Genomic DNA, 15,706 nt, shown 5'->3' on the forward strand with positions numbered 1-15,706 from the left:
TGGTTGGCCTCCCTCCCTCTCTGTTTGTAACTATTTTTTCCCCTTCCCTTCCCTCCCTCATGGTCTTTTGTTACGTTTCTCATGTTCCACATATGAGTGAAAACATGTATCTGCCTTTCTCTGACTAACTTATTTCACTTAGGATAACGCGCTCCTGTTTAAAGCCCTCAATGCCTCCTCATCGTACTTGGCATAAAATCTGAGCTCTTTCCCTGCCGCCCTCCCCAGCCCATCTTCTCTCCTTATCGCTTACCAAGCATTGGCCATGCTGGACTCTTTCGTGTCCTGTGGCCCATCAACCTCCTTTTGGCTTTGGGGGCCTGAGCATTCGCCGACTCCTCATCCCAGGGTGCTGCTGGCAGGCTCCCAGCGGCCATTCAATTCCCCACTTCAATGGCATCTCTTCAGGGTGTCCTATCTAGATGGCCTACTTATCTCAAGTAGTCCCCTCCTACCTATGCTAATTTGTTCACAGTTCATATCATTAGCTTGTATTTTTCTTGTGCGCTCATCTGTCTTACCACATCAGAATGTAGGCTTCATGAGAATAGGGCCCTTTGGTGTATTTTGCCTAGCTGTGCCCCAGGGCCTGCAACAGCACTTGGCACCTGGCAAGCATTCATTAAATGTTTGTTGGATGGTTGAGTTCCCAACTGCTCTCATTTTGCTCCACGTAGTTTTCTAGCTTTTTGATTATAGCCTGCTTTGTTAAGTCAGGTTTTGTAATCATGCCACTCATGCACAGTCACTGGGTTTTAGAAGATGATGCATATTTAGTATGTGATTCATCCATTTGAAATTCTAGACTTTTGATTATATCCTGTGAGTCAAATACTGTATTGATAGGAAAACTTTGAAATAATCAACCACACATACCTGGCATTTAACCAAGTCAAGAGCACTTACGAATAACAGCCAATACTTAGAGATATAAGCACTTTACATCCATTAAAAGCCAATTATTATAAGCCATCATAAGCCAATACTTAGAGACATAAGCACTGTGCACCCATTAACTTTTAATTCTTATGTAACCCTATGAAGTTGAAACTATTTTTGTCTCCATGTTGCAAATGGGCCGAGTGTATTAGTTTTCTAATGCTGTGTAACAAATTCCCACAAACCGAGTGTCTTGAAACAGCCCCCATTTGTTAGTTCACACTTCTGTCGGTCAGAAGTCTGGGTGAGTTCACCAGGTTCTCTGCACAGGGTCTCACCCATTGAAATGAGGGTGCCATCGGGGCTGGGCTCTTATCTGAAGGCTTCTGGGGAAAATCCACTTCCAAGCTCGTCTGCCTAGTTGGCAGAGTCCAGTTCCTCGTGGTTGTCAATCTGAGGTTCCTTGTTGGATCTCAGTTCTTAAAAGGCTGCCCTCATCCTGACAATTCTTGTGCTTGGAGTACCTGACTTCCTCTTCTGCCTGCAGCTGGGAAAAACCCTCTGCTTTTAAAAGGCTCACCTGACAAGGTCAGGCCCGCCCACGAGTTCCCTTATCTTATGGTCAATGGACTTGGCCTTAATTACATCCTTTCTATTTTTTTTTTTTTTACCTTGTTGTCCATTGATTTATCGATTCATTCAACAAATATTTATTAACAATCTACAAGGTGCCTGGCAATAATGTGTGGCAGGAGATGGAGTACGGCACAAAATAGACCCAATCTTCACCCTCAGGAAAGACACATTCTTTTTTTTTTTTTTTTAATTTTTTTTTTTTAACGTTTATTTATTTTTGAGACAGAGAGAGACAGAGCATGAACAGGGGAGGGGCAGAGAGAGAGGGAAACACAGAATCCAAAACAGGCTCCAGGCTCTGAGCTGTCAGCACAGAGCCCGACGCGGGGCCCGAACTCACGGACTGTGAGATCATGACCTGAGCCGAAGTCGGACGCTTAACCGACCAAGCCACCCAGGCGCCCCGAAAGACACATTCTTATGGGGAAAAATGAACAAGAAGAAATTAGGGAAATATGTGTACAGTCAGTTAACAAGAAGGGGGCATCCAGAAGAGAAACAGGGGTCCCTTCCCAGAAACCCTTAGATTAGTGTGGGCCTGAATAACCAGGAACGAGAATAACATCACTGTGCAAACACTGAGTGGTCCAAATTGTAATCTTTGCTCACAAATTATTTGCATCAGAAAGACTCCTAGAAAAGCCATATCAAGTGCTTAGTTTTCCTTTTTCTTTTTTACCACCTGACAGTGCTAGGGATCCCTAAACAGCACTGATGTCGTCAGTTTAAGTCTACGATGGGTCCTTTTGGGGGGTAGAAGATGAGGTGCCGGGATTGACCTTGAGCAGTTGTGTGATAAAGCTCCTAGCTCTGACCTCCTGCAGTGGTGCTGGCAAAAAGAAGCACATCTTCCAAGTGTTCCAAGTGAAAGAATCAGAGAGATGAGAATATGATTTATTTGAGCTGATGTTTCCAAGAGATGAGTGTCTGTGTCTGAGGAGGGCAGCCACTACTCTATACATCAGCCTGAACTCTGCCTCCCTGGGAAGGTCCAGTGTGCCCATGCTCCCTGCAGTAGAGACCAAGAGTCAGAGCTCTAGCTCCCCGTGGCCAGAGCTCCTGGCTGGCATTCAGAAGTAGCCCTCTGCACTGTACTTAGGCTGCTGGTTCTTGGATGGCTGGTGTCTGCAAGGTTGTTGGCCCTGCCATCAGCCACAACATCCTCAATTCTGAGGTTCCTTCGTATTTTAACTCACATGAGAAGTAGAGGTAACCTTGAGAATCTGTATTCTTTTTGCACCTCTTATCTCTTAATTTGTCAGATGTCACCATGCGCCATGGTGTGAATCAATGCCAACCATCAGGTTTAGAGTGGAGTATACCTTTGAGATTATCTGGTCCAGGGATTTCGCCCCTGACATGCCTGGATACCCGAGGAGTCCAGGATTAGCACAAATAGTCTTTGTGTGCAAAGTGTTGCACGGTGTACATTTTACTGCTCTTTCTGGAGAGCCATCTGTAGCTTTTATTAGACTCTCAAAGGGGTCTCCGTGCACCCAAAGTTAAGAACAACTGATCTAACCTAACCCTTTACAAATGCAGAAATAAGTGCTCCTTGAGGATCCTGAACAGGTGGCCAGTTAGTTACTGTATGAAAAACTCCAGGGACAAGGACCTTCAGGAGGTTTGGCGATGGATGGGTGCAGTGGTATGCTGCTGGCTTGTCCCAGCTTGAAAGAACTAATTTGTGCCTTTCTTCCCAACTAACTTTCAGTGACATCATGCTGGTAGCATGAAATTAACACTGGAGAGAGAGTTTGCGTCAGAGAAGTCAGGAAACGCTGCAAGTCAGGGCTTGTTTTCTTCATTTATGTTTGGAAAGCCTATTAGCACACTGTTAGGTGGACATAAGGAAGATGGAGGGGGTGACAGACAGGAAAGCCTAGGGCTTCCATTTCCTTGACTGGGAGTGTGGAGGTGCTGGCAGTGCCTGTGGGGACTCGGAGACGTCACTGACAACTGCCTACGTCAGCCCAGGAGAATGGCCCCATGGGCTGGGATAGTGGAATCTCTTACTGAGAGAAAAGGGGGAAATCTGGACTAAGAATCTTGGCAAATAGTCCAGAGAAGAGGCAGAGGGGAGGAGAGAGAAGAATGGTCAGGAACAGGAGGATGATTAGCACACTGGAGACATTAGGACATAGCACGTGGCTTACTGAGCATACAATGCTTCATGACTTCCTTAAAGAGGGGAGGATGGGAGTGAGTGGTGGCTTATCTGCTTCAGTCCATGGTCAGCACCCAAATCTTAAGACTAATAAGGTGAGGGCATCAAGTCTTGGTAGCTATCTATAAAATAGGACTTACAGGATTCTTCAATTATTGAAGGCAATGAAAGGACCAAACCCACACTCTGTAGGGATGACAATTTCTACCTCATATAGAGGAGACACCAAGCTATAAAGACTATACACAGATACCTGAACAAATGGAGAGACATACCATGTTCATAGATTGGAAGACTCCACATTATAAGGATGCTAAATCTCCCCAAATGGATGATGTATAGGTTTCATGCAATTCCTTTTAAAATCCTAGCAGGATATTTTGTAGATACAGAGGACCTGATTCTGAAAGTTATATAGAAAGAAACAAGAATAGCTAAAAGAATTTTGAGAAAGGAGAATAAAGGTGGAGGAATTACATTACCTGATTTTAAGACTTATCACATAGCTACAGTAATCAAGACTGTGTGGTATTGGGGAAGAGATGGACACATAGATCAATGGAACAGAACAGAGAGTCCAAATACAGAGACACACAAATAAGGCCAACTGATATTCTACAAACTTTCAAAAGTAATTCGATGGAGGAAGGATTGTTTCTTTTCAACAAATGGTGTTGGAACAATTGGACATCCAGGCCAAAAAAAAACCCAAAAAACCTCAATCTAAACTTTGTACCTTGTAAAAAAAAAATTAACTTAAAATTGATCATAGATCTAAATATAAAATGTATAATACTAAAACTTTTAGAACAAAACAGGAGAAAAATAGTTATTACCTAGACTTAAGACCAGGAAAAATTTTCTTAGATATGAGACCAAAAGCACAATCCATAAAAGAAAGAAATCAATCAATTGGACCTCATTAAAATGAAGGTTCTTTTGTTCTGTAAAAGTATTATTGAAGAGGATGAAAAGACAAACCACAGCCTGGAGAAAATCTTTGCAAATCATACATCTGATTTGAAGACTTGCATCCAAATGTATAAAGGAAACTGTAAAGTCAACAGTAAGAAAAGAAGCAATTCAATTAAAAAGCAGGCAAAGATTTGGACAGACCCTTCACCAAAAAAAGATACACAGATGGCAAGTGAGCACACAAAAAGATGCCCAACATCATTAGGCATCAGGGAAATGCAAATTAAAGCCACGAGGAGATCCCATTACACACCCATTGGAACAGCTAACACAAAAAATACTGACAATAGCTGTGCTGGGAAGGATGAGAAACAATTCATGCATGCATCGGTGGAAATGCAAAATTTCCCGGTATGGCTACTCTGGGAGACAATTTGTCAGTTTCTTATTAAGACATGCAAACAGTTACCATATGAACCAGCCATTCCACCGCTGAGTATTTACCATAGAGAAATGAGAATTTGTGTCCATGCAAAAACCTGTATGCAAATGTTCACAGCAGCTTTATTTGTCATAGCCCAAAATATCTCTCAACAGGTGAATGGATAAACAACCTAAGGTATACCCATACAATGGAATAGCACGTATAAATAAAGGAATAAATATTGACCTGCACAACTTGGAAGGATCTCAAGTGTGTGTATGTGTGTGTGTGTGTGTGTGTGTGTGTGTGTGTGTGTGTGTGTTGGGGGTATTTTGAAGGAGGGTGGTACCTCTGCATTCCAAGTCCTGTGTCAGCAGAGCCCAGGAGGCCTTGCACCCAGGCCTCAGCACAGCTGGCCTCCCCCTCTCTTTGGGTGCAGAGAGAGACTCATCCCCCTGGAGTCAATCCAGCCCCGCAGCGAGGCACGATCCATCTCATCAATATTTTCACACCAACCTCCTCTTGGGGAAGCTAGACTTGATTCACCTTCCAACCTGTGCCACCACGAACATTTTTCTCTAGTATTTTTCTCCCTTTCTTACGAACGCGTGCCTCTTCTCCACTTCCCGAAATCCTGCCTCCCACATCCCTCGAAAGGCATCCTCATTACCTTAGTGAAAAATGCCACCTCCTCATCAAAGGGAACTTTTAGTTTAATCTGCAATGATTTAAGATTTTTAGTAGAAGGACTACAGTCATGTACTACTTGGCATTAAATTTAAAAAATTGATGTCACTTTTCTTTTACTACGAATGACGAAATGTACCAGAGCATACGGAACATGGCGTGTGTGGGCCCCTCCTCGCCTGGTCAACGTCCGCTGCTGTGGAGGGCTCCCCCGGGCCAAGCCCTCCCCTTGAGGAGCAGGTCTGGTCCTTCCTACTGCATCATCTGTTCTTTTCCCTTTCTAGTAAGTCATTTCTATCAGTTAAGTATCCCAATAAGTTATTATCTCTTTTAGCCAAAAAGGACATTTCCCTGGACCCTATTTCCTTCTCCAGTTACAGCCAGTCCCAGAAAGCGGTGTCTCTTCTCACTCTCTTCCACTTCTCTCCCCGTCTTCTCTCCTGTCTCTATTCAGATCTTCACCTGCTCCTCCCAACACAGACCTTGCTTACCAAATCCATGATGCTTTCCAGCTGCCACCTCCATGATCTCACAGCAGTGCTTACACAGGTGGTCACTCTCTCCTCTTAAAGCTCCTTCTCCGCTTGCCTCCTCAGGCGCTACACTCTCCTGGCCTCCCTCCCACCTGGCTGGCCCCTGCCCCCCATCTTCCCCCACCATCCCTTCTCTGCTGGCTCCTTTCACCACACGATCTGCTAAAGCTTCAGGGCCCCCGGGCTCAGTTTTTGTTTCCTTTTCCCACACTCATTCCTCTGGTGAACTCATCCACTCTCATGGTGTCGCAGACCGCATCCCATCTAACTTAAGATGCACCACCAAGTTCAAGTGCCACCAGGAAACACTGCCAATGAAACTCTTACCCCTCACCATTCCAACTGCAGGTTTCCCTTTACTCTCAGAGTCCTTGGACTGCCGTGGGGTGAGGGGTAATTCTTCTCTGGACCCAGCCCCCTGTGGGGGAACAGGATGCAGACTCTTCTCTCTATTTTTTCTCCCCCGTTCTCTTTACCTCCCAGGCTGTGGGATCCTAACATGGTGTTGGAGAGGTATCCTTTCACATGTGTGATTGTGTACATCGTAAATTTGTTCTCTGGGGTTGTACAGTGTACAACCTGCACAACTATATATTGTTGCCTGACTTCACTCATTTTTCCATATCGTGTTTTTTTCTTTATTTATAATACCCTGTCCTAAACTTTCGAGACTTAAGAGTAAGAATGAGACTCTTACGTTCTGTTCATTCTTCCCTGTCATATGGCAAAGGCCATAGTCATGGGCTTTGCTCCACTTGGGTACCCCTGACCCCATCAGTGTGATTAGAAGTAGCCAGGCCCTAGCTGACATAAGCTTGGGAGCCTATCCTGGAACCAGTCACAGTGACAAGGGGTGACATTCCCTTGTTTTGTTTAGCCCAATCCAAACTCTGCCCTGGGTATGGGGGTGGAGTCAGTCCCAACCAAGTGTCAAGGCTGCTACTAACGGGGGAGGGATAGGATGAATGGGGCATCCATGGGGTCTACTCCACAAGGTCAAAGGCAGGGAAAGGATTTGGGAGATGGAAGTGACTGGAGCCTGTGTTGAGGCCCACAGACAGGAAAAGGTTCAGGATGTTGGAGGGAAAATACCTGTATTTGATTATTAACAAAATCCTAGAAAAGAAGTAAGGCTAGAGCGCGGGGGAAGGACAGTGCCGGATTTACAACAAGGGGATGGATCTTCTTCCAGGCAAGAGGGTGGTGGGGAGACCCGTTTGCTCGAGTGACAGAAAGACCATTAGGGTCTACGGCCATACCACCCTGAACGTGCCCGATCTCGTCTGATCTCGGAAGCTAAGCAGGGTCAGGCCTGGTTAGTACTTGGATGGGAGAAAGACCATTAGGGACATTCCCCAATGACCTCGTGTCCCCTATTAGGAGGAGTACTGTCTTTACAGGCATTGGCATCATGGACAGCTTTGTATACTTCTTGGGATGTGCCGGTGGGCAATTCTAACCAGTTTTTTCCATTAGTGAGAAGTTTTACTGTTGTTAGGGATAGTTCACTCCAAGGCTAGGATTTTGATTTACTTCTCAAATGAATAGGAAAAACGTCTATGTTACATCTGCAGAATCTGGGAGAATGTACCATGATGTGAGGAGACGTGTGCACAAAGGGTTTTTAAAAAGTTCCTTGTGGGAATTCATGTTGGTCTGGTGGTTAGGAATGTGGGCTCTGACACCAGGCGGCCTGGGTACGTATCTGGGCTCTGCAACCTTGGGCAGCCTTCTGGCTCTCTCTGTGCCTTGGTTTCTTTGCTAGAAAGTGGGGATGATTTTACTCATAGGGCTATTTTGAGGATCAGAGGCGGTCATATCTGTGCATGTGTAGGAGAGTGACTGGCATGTAACAAACACTCTTCAACGTGAGCCATCAGTATCTATAAGAACCCTACAACATGTCCTCAGTCTGAGCACTTTAGGAGTGAAACTTGATTATTTTCCTAATTCACTGAAACCTAAATTTTCACAGTGCTATTTTCATTGGCGAAAGAGCATGTAGATGTTTAAATCGTGTTTCCATGTAGCCCTATCCAGAGGGGCATCATTGTTTCCTTTCTGGTGGAAGATGCAGAAATCAGCCAGTTGAAAGAGAATCCACTCTAGAACATTCCATATTCACAACGATGGGAAGCAGTGCTACCGAGATGCCTTAATGAATGCTTTATTTGTGAATGTGTTGGGAGTGGCCTCCTCCTTCTCACACTAATACCCTCTCCCTACTTCCCAGCCCAACGAGAAGAGCTCTGGATGGAAAAGCAATCAGGAATTTAGAGATAACATTCATAGGATTATTCAGCAAAATACTACATAGGGAGGACACAGTCCCAGTGACCTTCCACAGTGAGGGCTCAAACTGTCCTCTGGGAGGAGGCCCAGCTTCAAATCTGAGGCTTTGACCTGGAATATTCCAGAAGGCTCATTGTTAACACTGTTACTATGGAAGGTCCCGCTGCTATAGTGATGAGGCCTCTGGCCGAGTCCTCCTGGCAGGAGGATGTCCCTGCTATGCAGGGACCTACGTTTCTCCCAACCATTTCAAATTTCTTTCATTTATTCCTGGCGATTTTTAAAAAATTAATATATTTTTTAGTTCTCTCCCAGGGATTAATGAGTCGACTTAATCCAAGTTTTCATAAATAAAATAAAGTCTGGCTTTTTATAACCGATAACCCCTGCTTCGATAGCCCCCGCAGACTCCTGGCATCAGGGTGGACTTCCCATGGGGCTGCTGGGCCCCCGCTGGCTAAGATATGTCCCTTGGGGATGACACATGATGATGCTGAAGCCACATCTTTAGGCTGTTCGTGAGTCTGCTGCCCCATCCTCGTTCCCCCTTCTCCCCTAAGGAAATCACTGCAATGAAAACTAGCAGGTTTTCCATTCTCCTGAAAAAAAACAAAAACAAACAAACAGACAGACAGACAAAACCCTGCAAGAAATGAGAATATTTGGCCAGCTGGCACACTACAACGTTCATGGGGAAGTCGAAGCACTTGGTCCTGTCTGATAGAGAATGCCCTACTTTTCCTGATAAAAGAACCTGAGATATAGGAGTTATGTTTTCCCTAAGACGAATCTAGCTGTAAATGGAAAGTAGATCTTCTGACCCCGCCAGGATGAGGTCCACACTGCTCACAGATGCGGCTGGCCTGGGTCTTTTGCCCCCTCACAAAACGCAATTTCCTTAGTTTCTCTATATCCCTTAGGGGTATCAGAGTGTGGCCTACACAGCAGGAGGCACTAGGTCAAAAACGGTTTAAGAGCATCGGTGTTCACGCACGGTCTTGTGTGTGTCGCCTTCTAGAAGCCACGGTCGTCCTAAAGCAATCACGGCCGCATGTCTTGGCTTCTCAGGAGGCTGCTGAGTATCACATGATCTTGCTCTCCTCTTAGTCTTTCATAATTTAAAAATGCAGGAAGCTGTGGAAGACTGCCCCACGCCCAGTATCATCCCAAAGAAAACCGGGGGGTGGGGGGCAGAGGCTACTCTCTGCTCCTGTGTGTTAACATTCCTCAACAGCTTTTGGAAAGTTGATTGTTACACCTTCCTTTCATTTCTTGGGGTTTTCATATTCACGTCTGGCGAACGCTGGAAGTCTGCAAGATGGATAGAAAAGGTTTGGTGAGTCCCTTAATCCTAAAAGCAGAACACACACCCTCCTGATAAACAGCTTGGGGGAGATCACGATTTGAGATCCCATGATCTGCTATGTCAGAGGAAGATCTGCAGAAGGAAACATGCACTGAGGTCAGTCTTGCCAGGGTGAAGTAAACCCAACCTCCTTAAAAGAGTAAGACAATATTCCTTTCTTCTCCCTTCCCTGAAATGCCCTGAAAAAGAGGAAGAGGTTCCTTTGGGCCGTGCAACCCAGGACAACGTTTCAGCGTGTATTTGAAATTCAAATGCACATGAGATTCGTGCATTTTATTTTTCCTGTGGCTCAAATCTCCTAAATAAAAAGCATTTCCCCTGGGTCGGCGCTCCCGCCCCAGTGCTGGCGAGGGGTGGGGGGGTGCTCCATGTGAGGTCAGCGTTTGGGTCACTTTGCCAGGGGCAGGAGGCTGTTCTTCCAGGAAGGCCTGCAGAGACCCTGGGAACGGGACCAGCCCAGCTTGCAAGTATGAAGAGAATGTCGGAGAGGAAGTGGTGGCTGTGAGTCAGCGTGAGTCATCTTGTTCCAATGAGAATGAAGACTGAGGTGTGCGCCCTTTTTTTTTCTTTTTCTTTTTCTTCTTCTTTTTTTTTTCCTTTTTTCTTTCTCTCTCTCTCTCTCCCCTCTCTCTCTCTCTCCCCCCCCTTTTTTTTTTTCCTCTTTGGTCTCAGTCATGGGGACACCATTGGGAATGGAGGGAAGCCAGTGACTGCATGCTCAATGCTTTCTAAGTTGCGCACTGATATTCCAGGCCGGCTGTGCCTGAGCCAGTGTGGGCTTAAGTTCTTCACGGCCCCGGGGCCCTGGGAAGGTGGAGCCAGCTGCTTCTCCCCGGTGAGTAGGTTTCTGTCATTTTTACAATCATTTCTATAGTCTGCCTCAGAGGCTCGGCTGGGTTAAAGCATTGCCCTCTTGGAAGGGACACCGCATTTGAGACTTCGAGGATCCATAACTTTAGAAAAGTTGCTTCTTCTGCCCCCACCCCCAGGACGACTGTATTTTAGGCTGCTTGTCTCAGTCATTAATTGGGAGCGTGTAGCTATTCGTTGCATGTTATGCTGTCTTGGAATAGACTGTGATGCTTGGTTGGAAAATAAGGTGTTCCAGACTCCCCTCTGGAGCCCTAGGGAAGTTCAGAGATAGAGGTGGGTGAACCTGTGTTAACCCAGGGCTGCCGAGGCTGGGCCAGCTTCTGCTTCTCCGAGGTGAAGGAAGACAGCCCCCTGAGACATTTTCTGGCTGCATGATCTGAGCCGCCCAGTTTCTAGTGCAAGAAATACGACAGAGAGGCAGAATTCTGGCTTCCCTGTCTATGGGTGTATGACTGATTCTGGGAACGTAGTTTATGCCTTTTCCTTTTGCTCGTGACTGAATATCACTAACTGTGGTAAAATCAGAAAGAAAATGTGCTGGGGGCTGGGGGCTGGTGGGCTGGGGGCCTGGGGGGCCTGGCGGCCTGGGGCAGTGGGTGAGGATTGGATAGTTGAGCCCTTGAGGCCTGATACGACCTTGATATGCGTTTCTCAGCCTGTTACTATTCTGATGAGACTTAGCCTTACAGTCAAGGAAACTACAGGAAACTTTTTTTTTTTTTTAAATGTCATTCTAGTTACTGTAAATGAAACGGTTAAAATGTCATAAATACCTTGTGATAAACATTTTTTGAATTTGCTTAAAAAAACTGCACATCAGTAAGCAGGGGATGACAGGGAGCTTTTTCAGTAGGGTCATTTGAGTGTGTGGGCTTTCTGGGTTAATAATGAGTCAGCACCAATTGCTAAAATTGGAGCACCTCAAAGAGCACATGCGATCTGCCCCCGGGCACAGCACGGTGGCTGGCTGGCCCCTCCAGGACGTTTGGGCTGTTTGGTCTGTGGTTAGAATCGGCTTTGGGTGCGTTCCCTGTTCTGTGACCCCCACCCCCTCCCAGCTTTAGTCCCAGCCCTTCCTTGTGCCCCTGTGAGGCCCCTTTGCTAACAGGTCCCTGTGCAGAGACCCTCTCCTTTGGATGATCCTTTTTAGGGAGGGTCTGCCTTGACAGAACTGGTTGAGCATACAATTTGTTAAGTTAAAAATCCAGAGCTTGTGAAGGGCTGGGACAGCCCAGGGTTAAAAGCTGCCTCTGTTGTCGCGTGACATCACACTTGCTAGGGGACCGAGTGGCGCAGGGAGCGGGTCACTGCTTGAGCTTCAAAGCTGGCATTCTGCAGGTGACACATAGCGGGGGGTGGGGGGGTGGGAAGGAAGGGCGCGTCACCTTAAAATCAGAGAGTAGGATTCCGAGGAAGAAAATCTCCCTCGAATCTTACTCTTTTTATCTGTAAACTGAGAACTATGTTAAGGAAAACAAAATTTTTTAATAACTGGGGTTGCAGGTGGGCGGCTCAAAGGCCAAATGCAGTCCTGTGTGAGCCTACCCCCACCCCCATCAAATTCTGTTTGCCCGTCCAGGATTGGGTCTCTGTATTCAGCTGACTCTGGTGAGGCCCCCTATTGTTTAGATCACAGGCCCTGTGAACCCTAACGTGGCAAGGCTCTGATGGCCTTGGCTTGGAAGCCTTGGCCTTCTGGACCATGACATTCAGAGGCTGCTGGGAGGGCTCGGAGAGGTAGCATCTGTCCAGTGCTTGCTTCCAATAGGGCCTGGACACAGAAGGAACCCCATCGATGTTAGCTCTACTGGCTTCCCTCCTTACCTGGACTCTGAAGGTATCTGGGCTTGTGGCCCCTGAGCAGCGCCGTGACGTTTCCAGGCAAGATCCTGTGATTTCAGTGTCCTCGGTGGCAAGGCTGAGAGTCTCGAAACTCAGGATCTCAGCAAGGCACACACCAGGGATTTCCGAGGTGGGATCCCAGCCCACTCTGTGTCTCTCGATGAGTAATCTATGTAAGTGCTCAGAGAAATGCCATCTTCATGGAGAGCAGAGCCCAAAAAGGCGAAATGCCCTAGGCCGTGCCTCAGTGGTTTGTTCACACGAGCACGTTCTCTTGTCCCCATTTCAGAGAACATGCCAGGTATCAGACGGGTGTTTATCACCGGCTCCCGTGTCTTAATCCTCCTGGATAAACGCTGTTGGGAAGGAGATATAAGCCTGCGGTGAACTGATATGATCACTCTGATAATCAGGAGAGTCATGTAAAAAAAGGCCAGAAATAAGGCCACGGGCAGGTCTGAAAACAGAGCGTTCATTAATATGATTTGCTGCTTTGTCATATTTTCCAACTACCAAAAGATGCTGATTCTAAGTGAGGGTGCAGGCAGGGAGTAAGAAAAGAAAGATAGAAACTGGGCAGATCTATTTTAAAAGGACACCTACTGCAAAAAGAAAATGCTGACAATTTGATGACATTTGGAAATTGCCCAGTGCCCTGTGGTCATGGCTCCCTCAGCTTAGAGACTGGCCTCTCGCTGGCCGGCCCTGTCGACCACCCCGCACCCTTCGGCAGCACCCCAGCCTGGGCTCTGGTTACCTCCCTCCAGGTTTTCACGGTCCCTGACAGTTGTCCCCACTAGCCGTTGATGTACAGAGAGCTCACCCTCACGCTGGACAAGCTGCTGAACTTCTTGGGGTCTCACCATCCTCATTTGTGAAATGGGGTTAATGAGACGACCAGCCTCTTGGGGCCTTGGAAAGATCGGTGATGCTTAGCACACAAGTTACAAGGGGACTCGGCAGCTGCTAAGTACATATCCACTGATTCAGACATGCACTCAGACACCTTTCTACATCTACCTGGGCCCCGGGCCCTGGGGGTAGCCATAAAGAATTGGCTTTCATGCTCCTGGAGTGAGATCTCATCTGTGTCCTGCTCTGATTTGTAAGACCTTTATTGATTTGGTAAACGGAGGGTGCTTCAGGGGTCTCTCCAGGAAAACCCGGCGTTCTAGATGTTGTCACTATCCTCACTGCTAAGACCACCATCGTTTTTATCGGTAACATCCTCGCGATGAGAGCAGCTCCCCCTTCCTTCAGCCCAACCACATGGTAGTAACTTTCTGTGCATTTCCTTTAACCCCCTGCCCCCAACGCGCACACGTACCCAGCCTGGACGACAGGAAGGATGGCCAGTTGCTCAACCTATTCCAGGTACGGGAGTCCCAGGCAGGTGTATCAGACGGAGTGGCTGCTTCAAGATGTGCGTGGCTGACGGGGGCGGGGGGGGGAGGGGGTCTTCGCCTCCATCAGGAGAGGAGAGTCAGGAGACACAGGCGGCCAAGAGGGCGCTGTCTGTAATCCAGCAGACTGGGGCCACAGGCCAGAAAATCCAGGACCACTGGCCTCAGACCTGCTTCCAGGGTGGAAGCAGCTGGATGCTGTCCTCATGCTTCCTGTCTAAAATGAGCTGCAGGCAACTTCTGGTGATTTGAAAATCATCGCAGTATATGGAGGTGACTCATATTGAAAACATTAAGTAAGGTACACTTAAAACTAAAACCAGGGTGAGCATAACATGGCCTTTCCTTGCCAATTCTGAAGATATCCAAGATCACGCGGTGCCCCAGAAGCCAAATCTTTACGCTCATTCTTCAGGGGTCCGAAAGAAGGGACCACATGGGTCCCTTTGCTCAATCAGCCCTCTCTGGTATTGCAAAGTCAGGCATCGGGTGCTTTAGACCTCTCTTTTCTGAGAGTTTAGGCTTTGGCTGCTGAGCATGGCTGTCTCAGTTAGAAACGGTGCCACTTTGTGGGTGGTTTTCTCCCACAGCGGTTACCTGTGCCAAAATCCAGAAGCCCCTTTTTGTTCACAGCGTGGTGGCAGGGGAGTCGTGTGAGTCGTGTGCCGGGCCCAGTGCTTTGGGGCAGAGCTTGGGTTCCTCACAACTTCAAGAGGGTTCTGGTTAGACCACAGAGCTCAGGCAGGGAGAAGCCAACAGAGGATCAGAAGGAAGTTGGGTCCACCGGAAGGAGGAGAGGTTGGGAGGCTTGATGACTCCTCTGATTAAAAAAAAAAAAAGAAGAAGAAGAAAAACAATAACCATCTGGTTTTATTGCATCTTTTATAATCAAAAAAGCTAATGGTGATGGCAAATCTTATCCATTGCGGTTCTCCTGCTTAACTTTTGCATTTAGGATTGATTGCCCTGCAACTGAGGGCTTCTGCCCCAGAGGCTTTTAGCCTTTCCCTCCACGCTGTCCTTTCAAAAGTTTATCATACTTATAATATTGGAATTTTTAGCAATGGCAGAAATGTATCACTTTAGCTGTTCTCCCTGGACAAATCTTTCATGGAGTGTGAGAGGGATGCATGGGTTTCTACCAATGTAGACAGATATAAAGGAAAACTTTACAAAATAAATGGTCAAGGGGCAGCTAGTTCATTCATCTCTCTTTTCTGTTATCATTAGCATCGACTTCCTTCCTCAAAGTTATCTTATGGTTTAATACGGCTGCTGGAACTCCAGCCATCGCCTCTGCATTCCACATAGGAGGAAAGAGGAAAGTGGAGGGATAAAAAGCTAAGCATCCTAGACATCAGGCTCCTTTAAAGAGCTTTCCCAGAACCCCCAACTAACCCTTTCTGCCTACATCTTTTATTGGCCACTGTTTCTGTACGGCAGCCAGAGGAATATAGCTTTTTAATTGGGAACATTGCTGCCCCTGACAACGTAAGGGTTGTTGACAACACAGGAAGTAAAGGAGAATGGATATAGGACAGACAACAAGCAGTCTCCACAACAGAGTGCGCCAGAAGACAGCTAGATTTATGCTTTACAGCATTTAGCTCCTCTGGGACCAGGGTCTACTTTGTGAAATAACCACATTGGGCTCATCAGAACTATCAGGAGGAGACTGGCTTCAAGAGC

General features: G+C 46.9%; 1 long non-coding RNA gene across 3 annotated transcripts in view; it reads left to right on the forward strand.

The window, feature by feature from the left end:
- The first annotated feature begins 10,461 nt into the window (after positions 1-10,461).
- The window catches only part of LOC109264803 (uncharacterized), a 155,753-nt gene continuing 150,508 nt past the window's right edge, over positions 10,462-15,706 (forward strand). The window contains exon 1 of one of the 3 annotated variants that reach the window (XR_002078861.2): positions 10,462-10,734. This is a non-coding gene — a long non-coding RNA (uncharacterized LOC109264803). The remainder of the gene's footprint in view (positions 10,735-15,706) is intronic. The other 2 variants (XR_008418011.1, XR_008418010.1) reach the window with 2 other exon arrangements.

Source organism: Panthera pardus, unplaced genomic scaffold (assembly GCF_024362965.1).
Source record: "Panthera pardus isolate Hobbes unplaced genomic scaffold, ASM2436296v1 HiC_scaffold_26, whole genome shotgun sequence".
Classification (NCBI taxonomy): domain Eukaryota; kingdom Metazoa; phylum Chordata; class Mammalia; order Carnivora; family Felidae; genus Panthera; species Panthera pardus.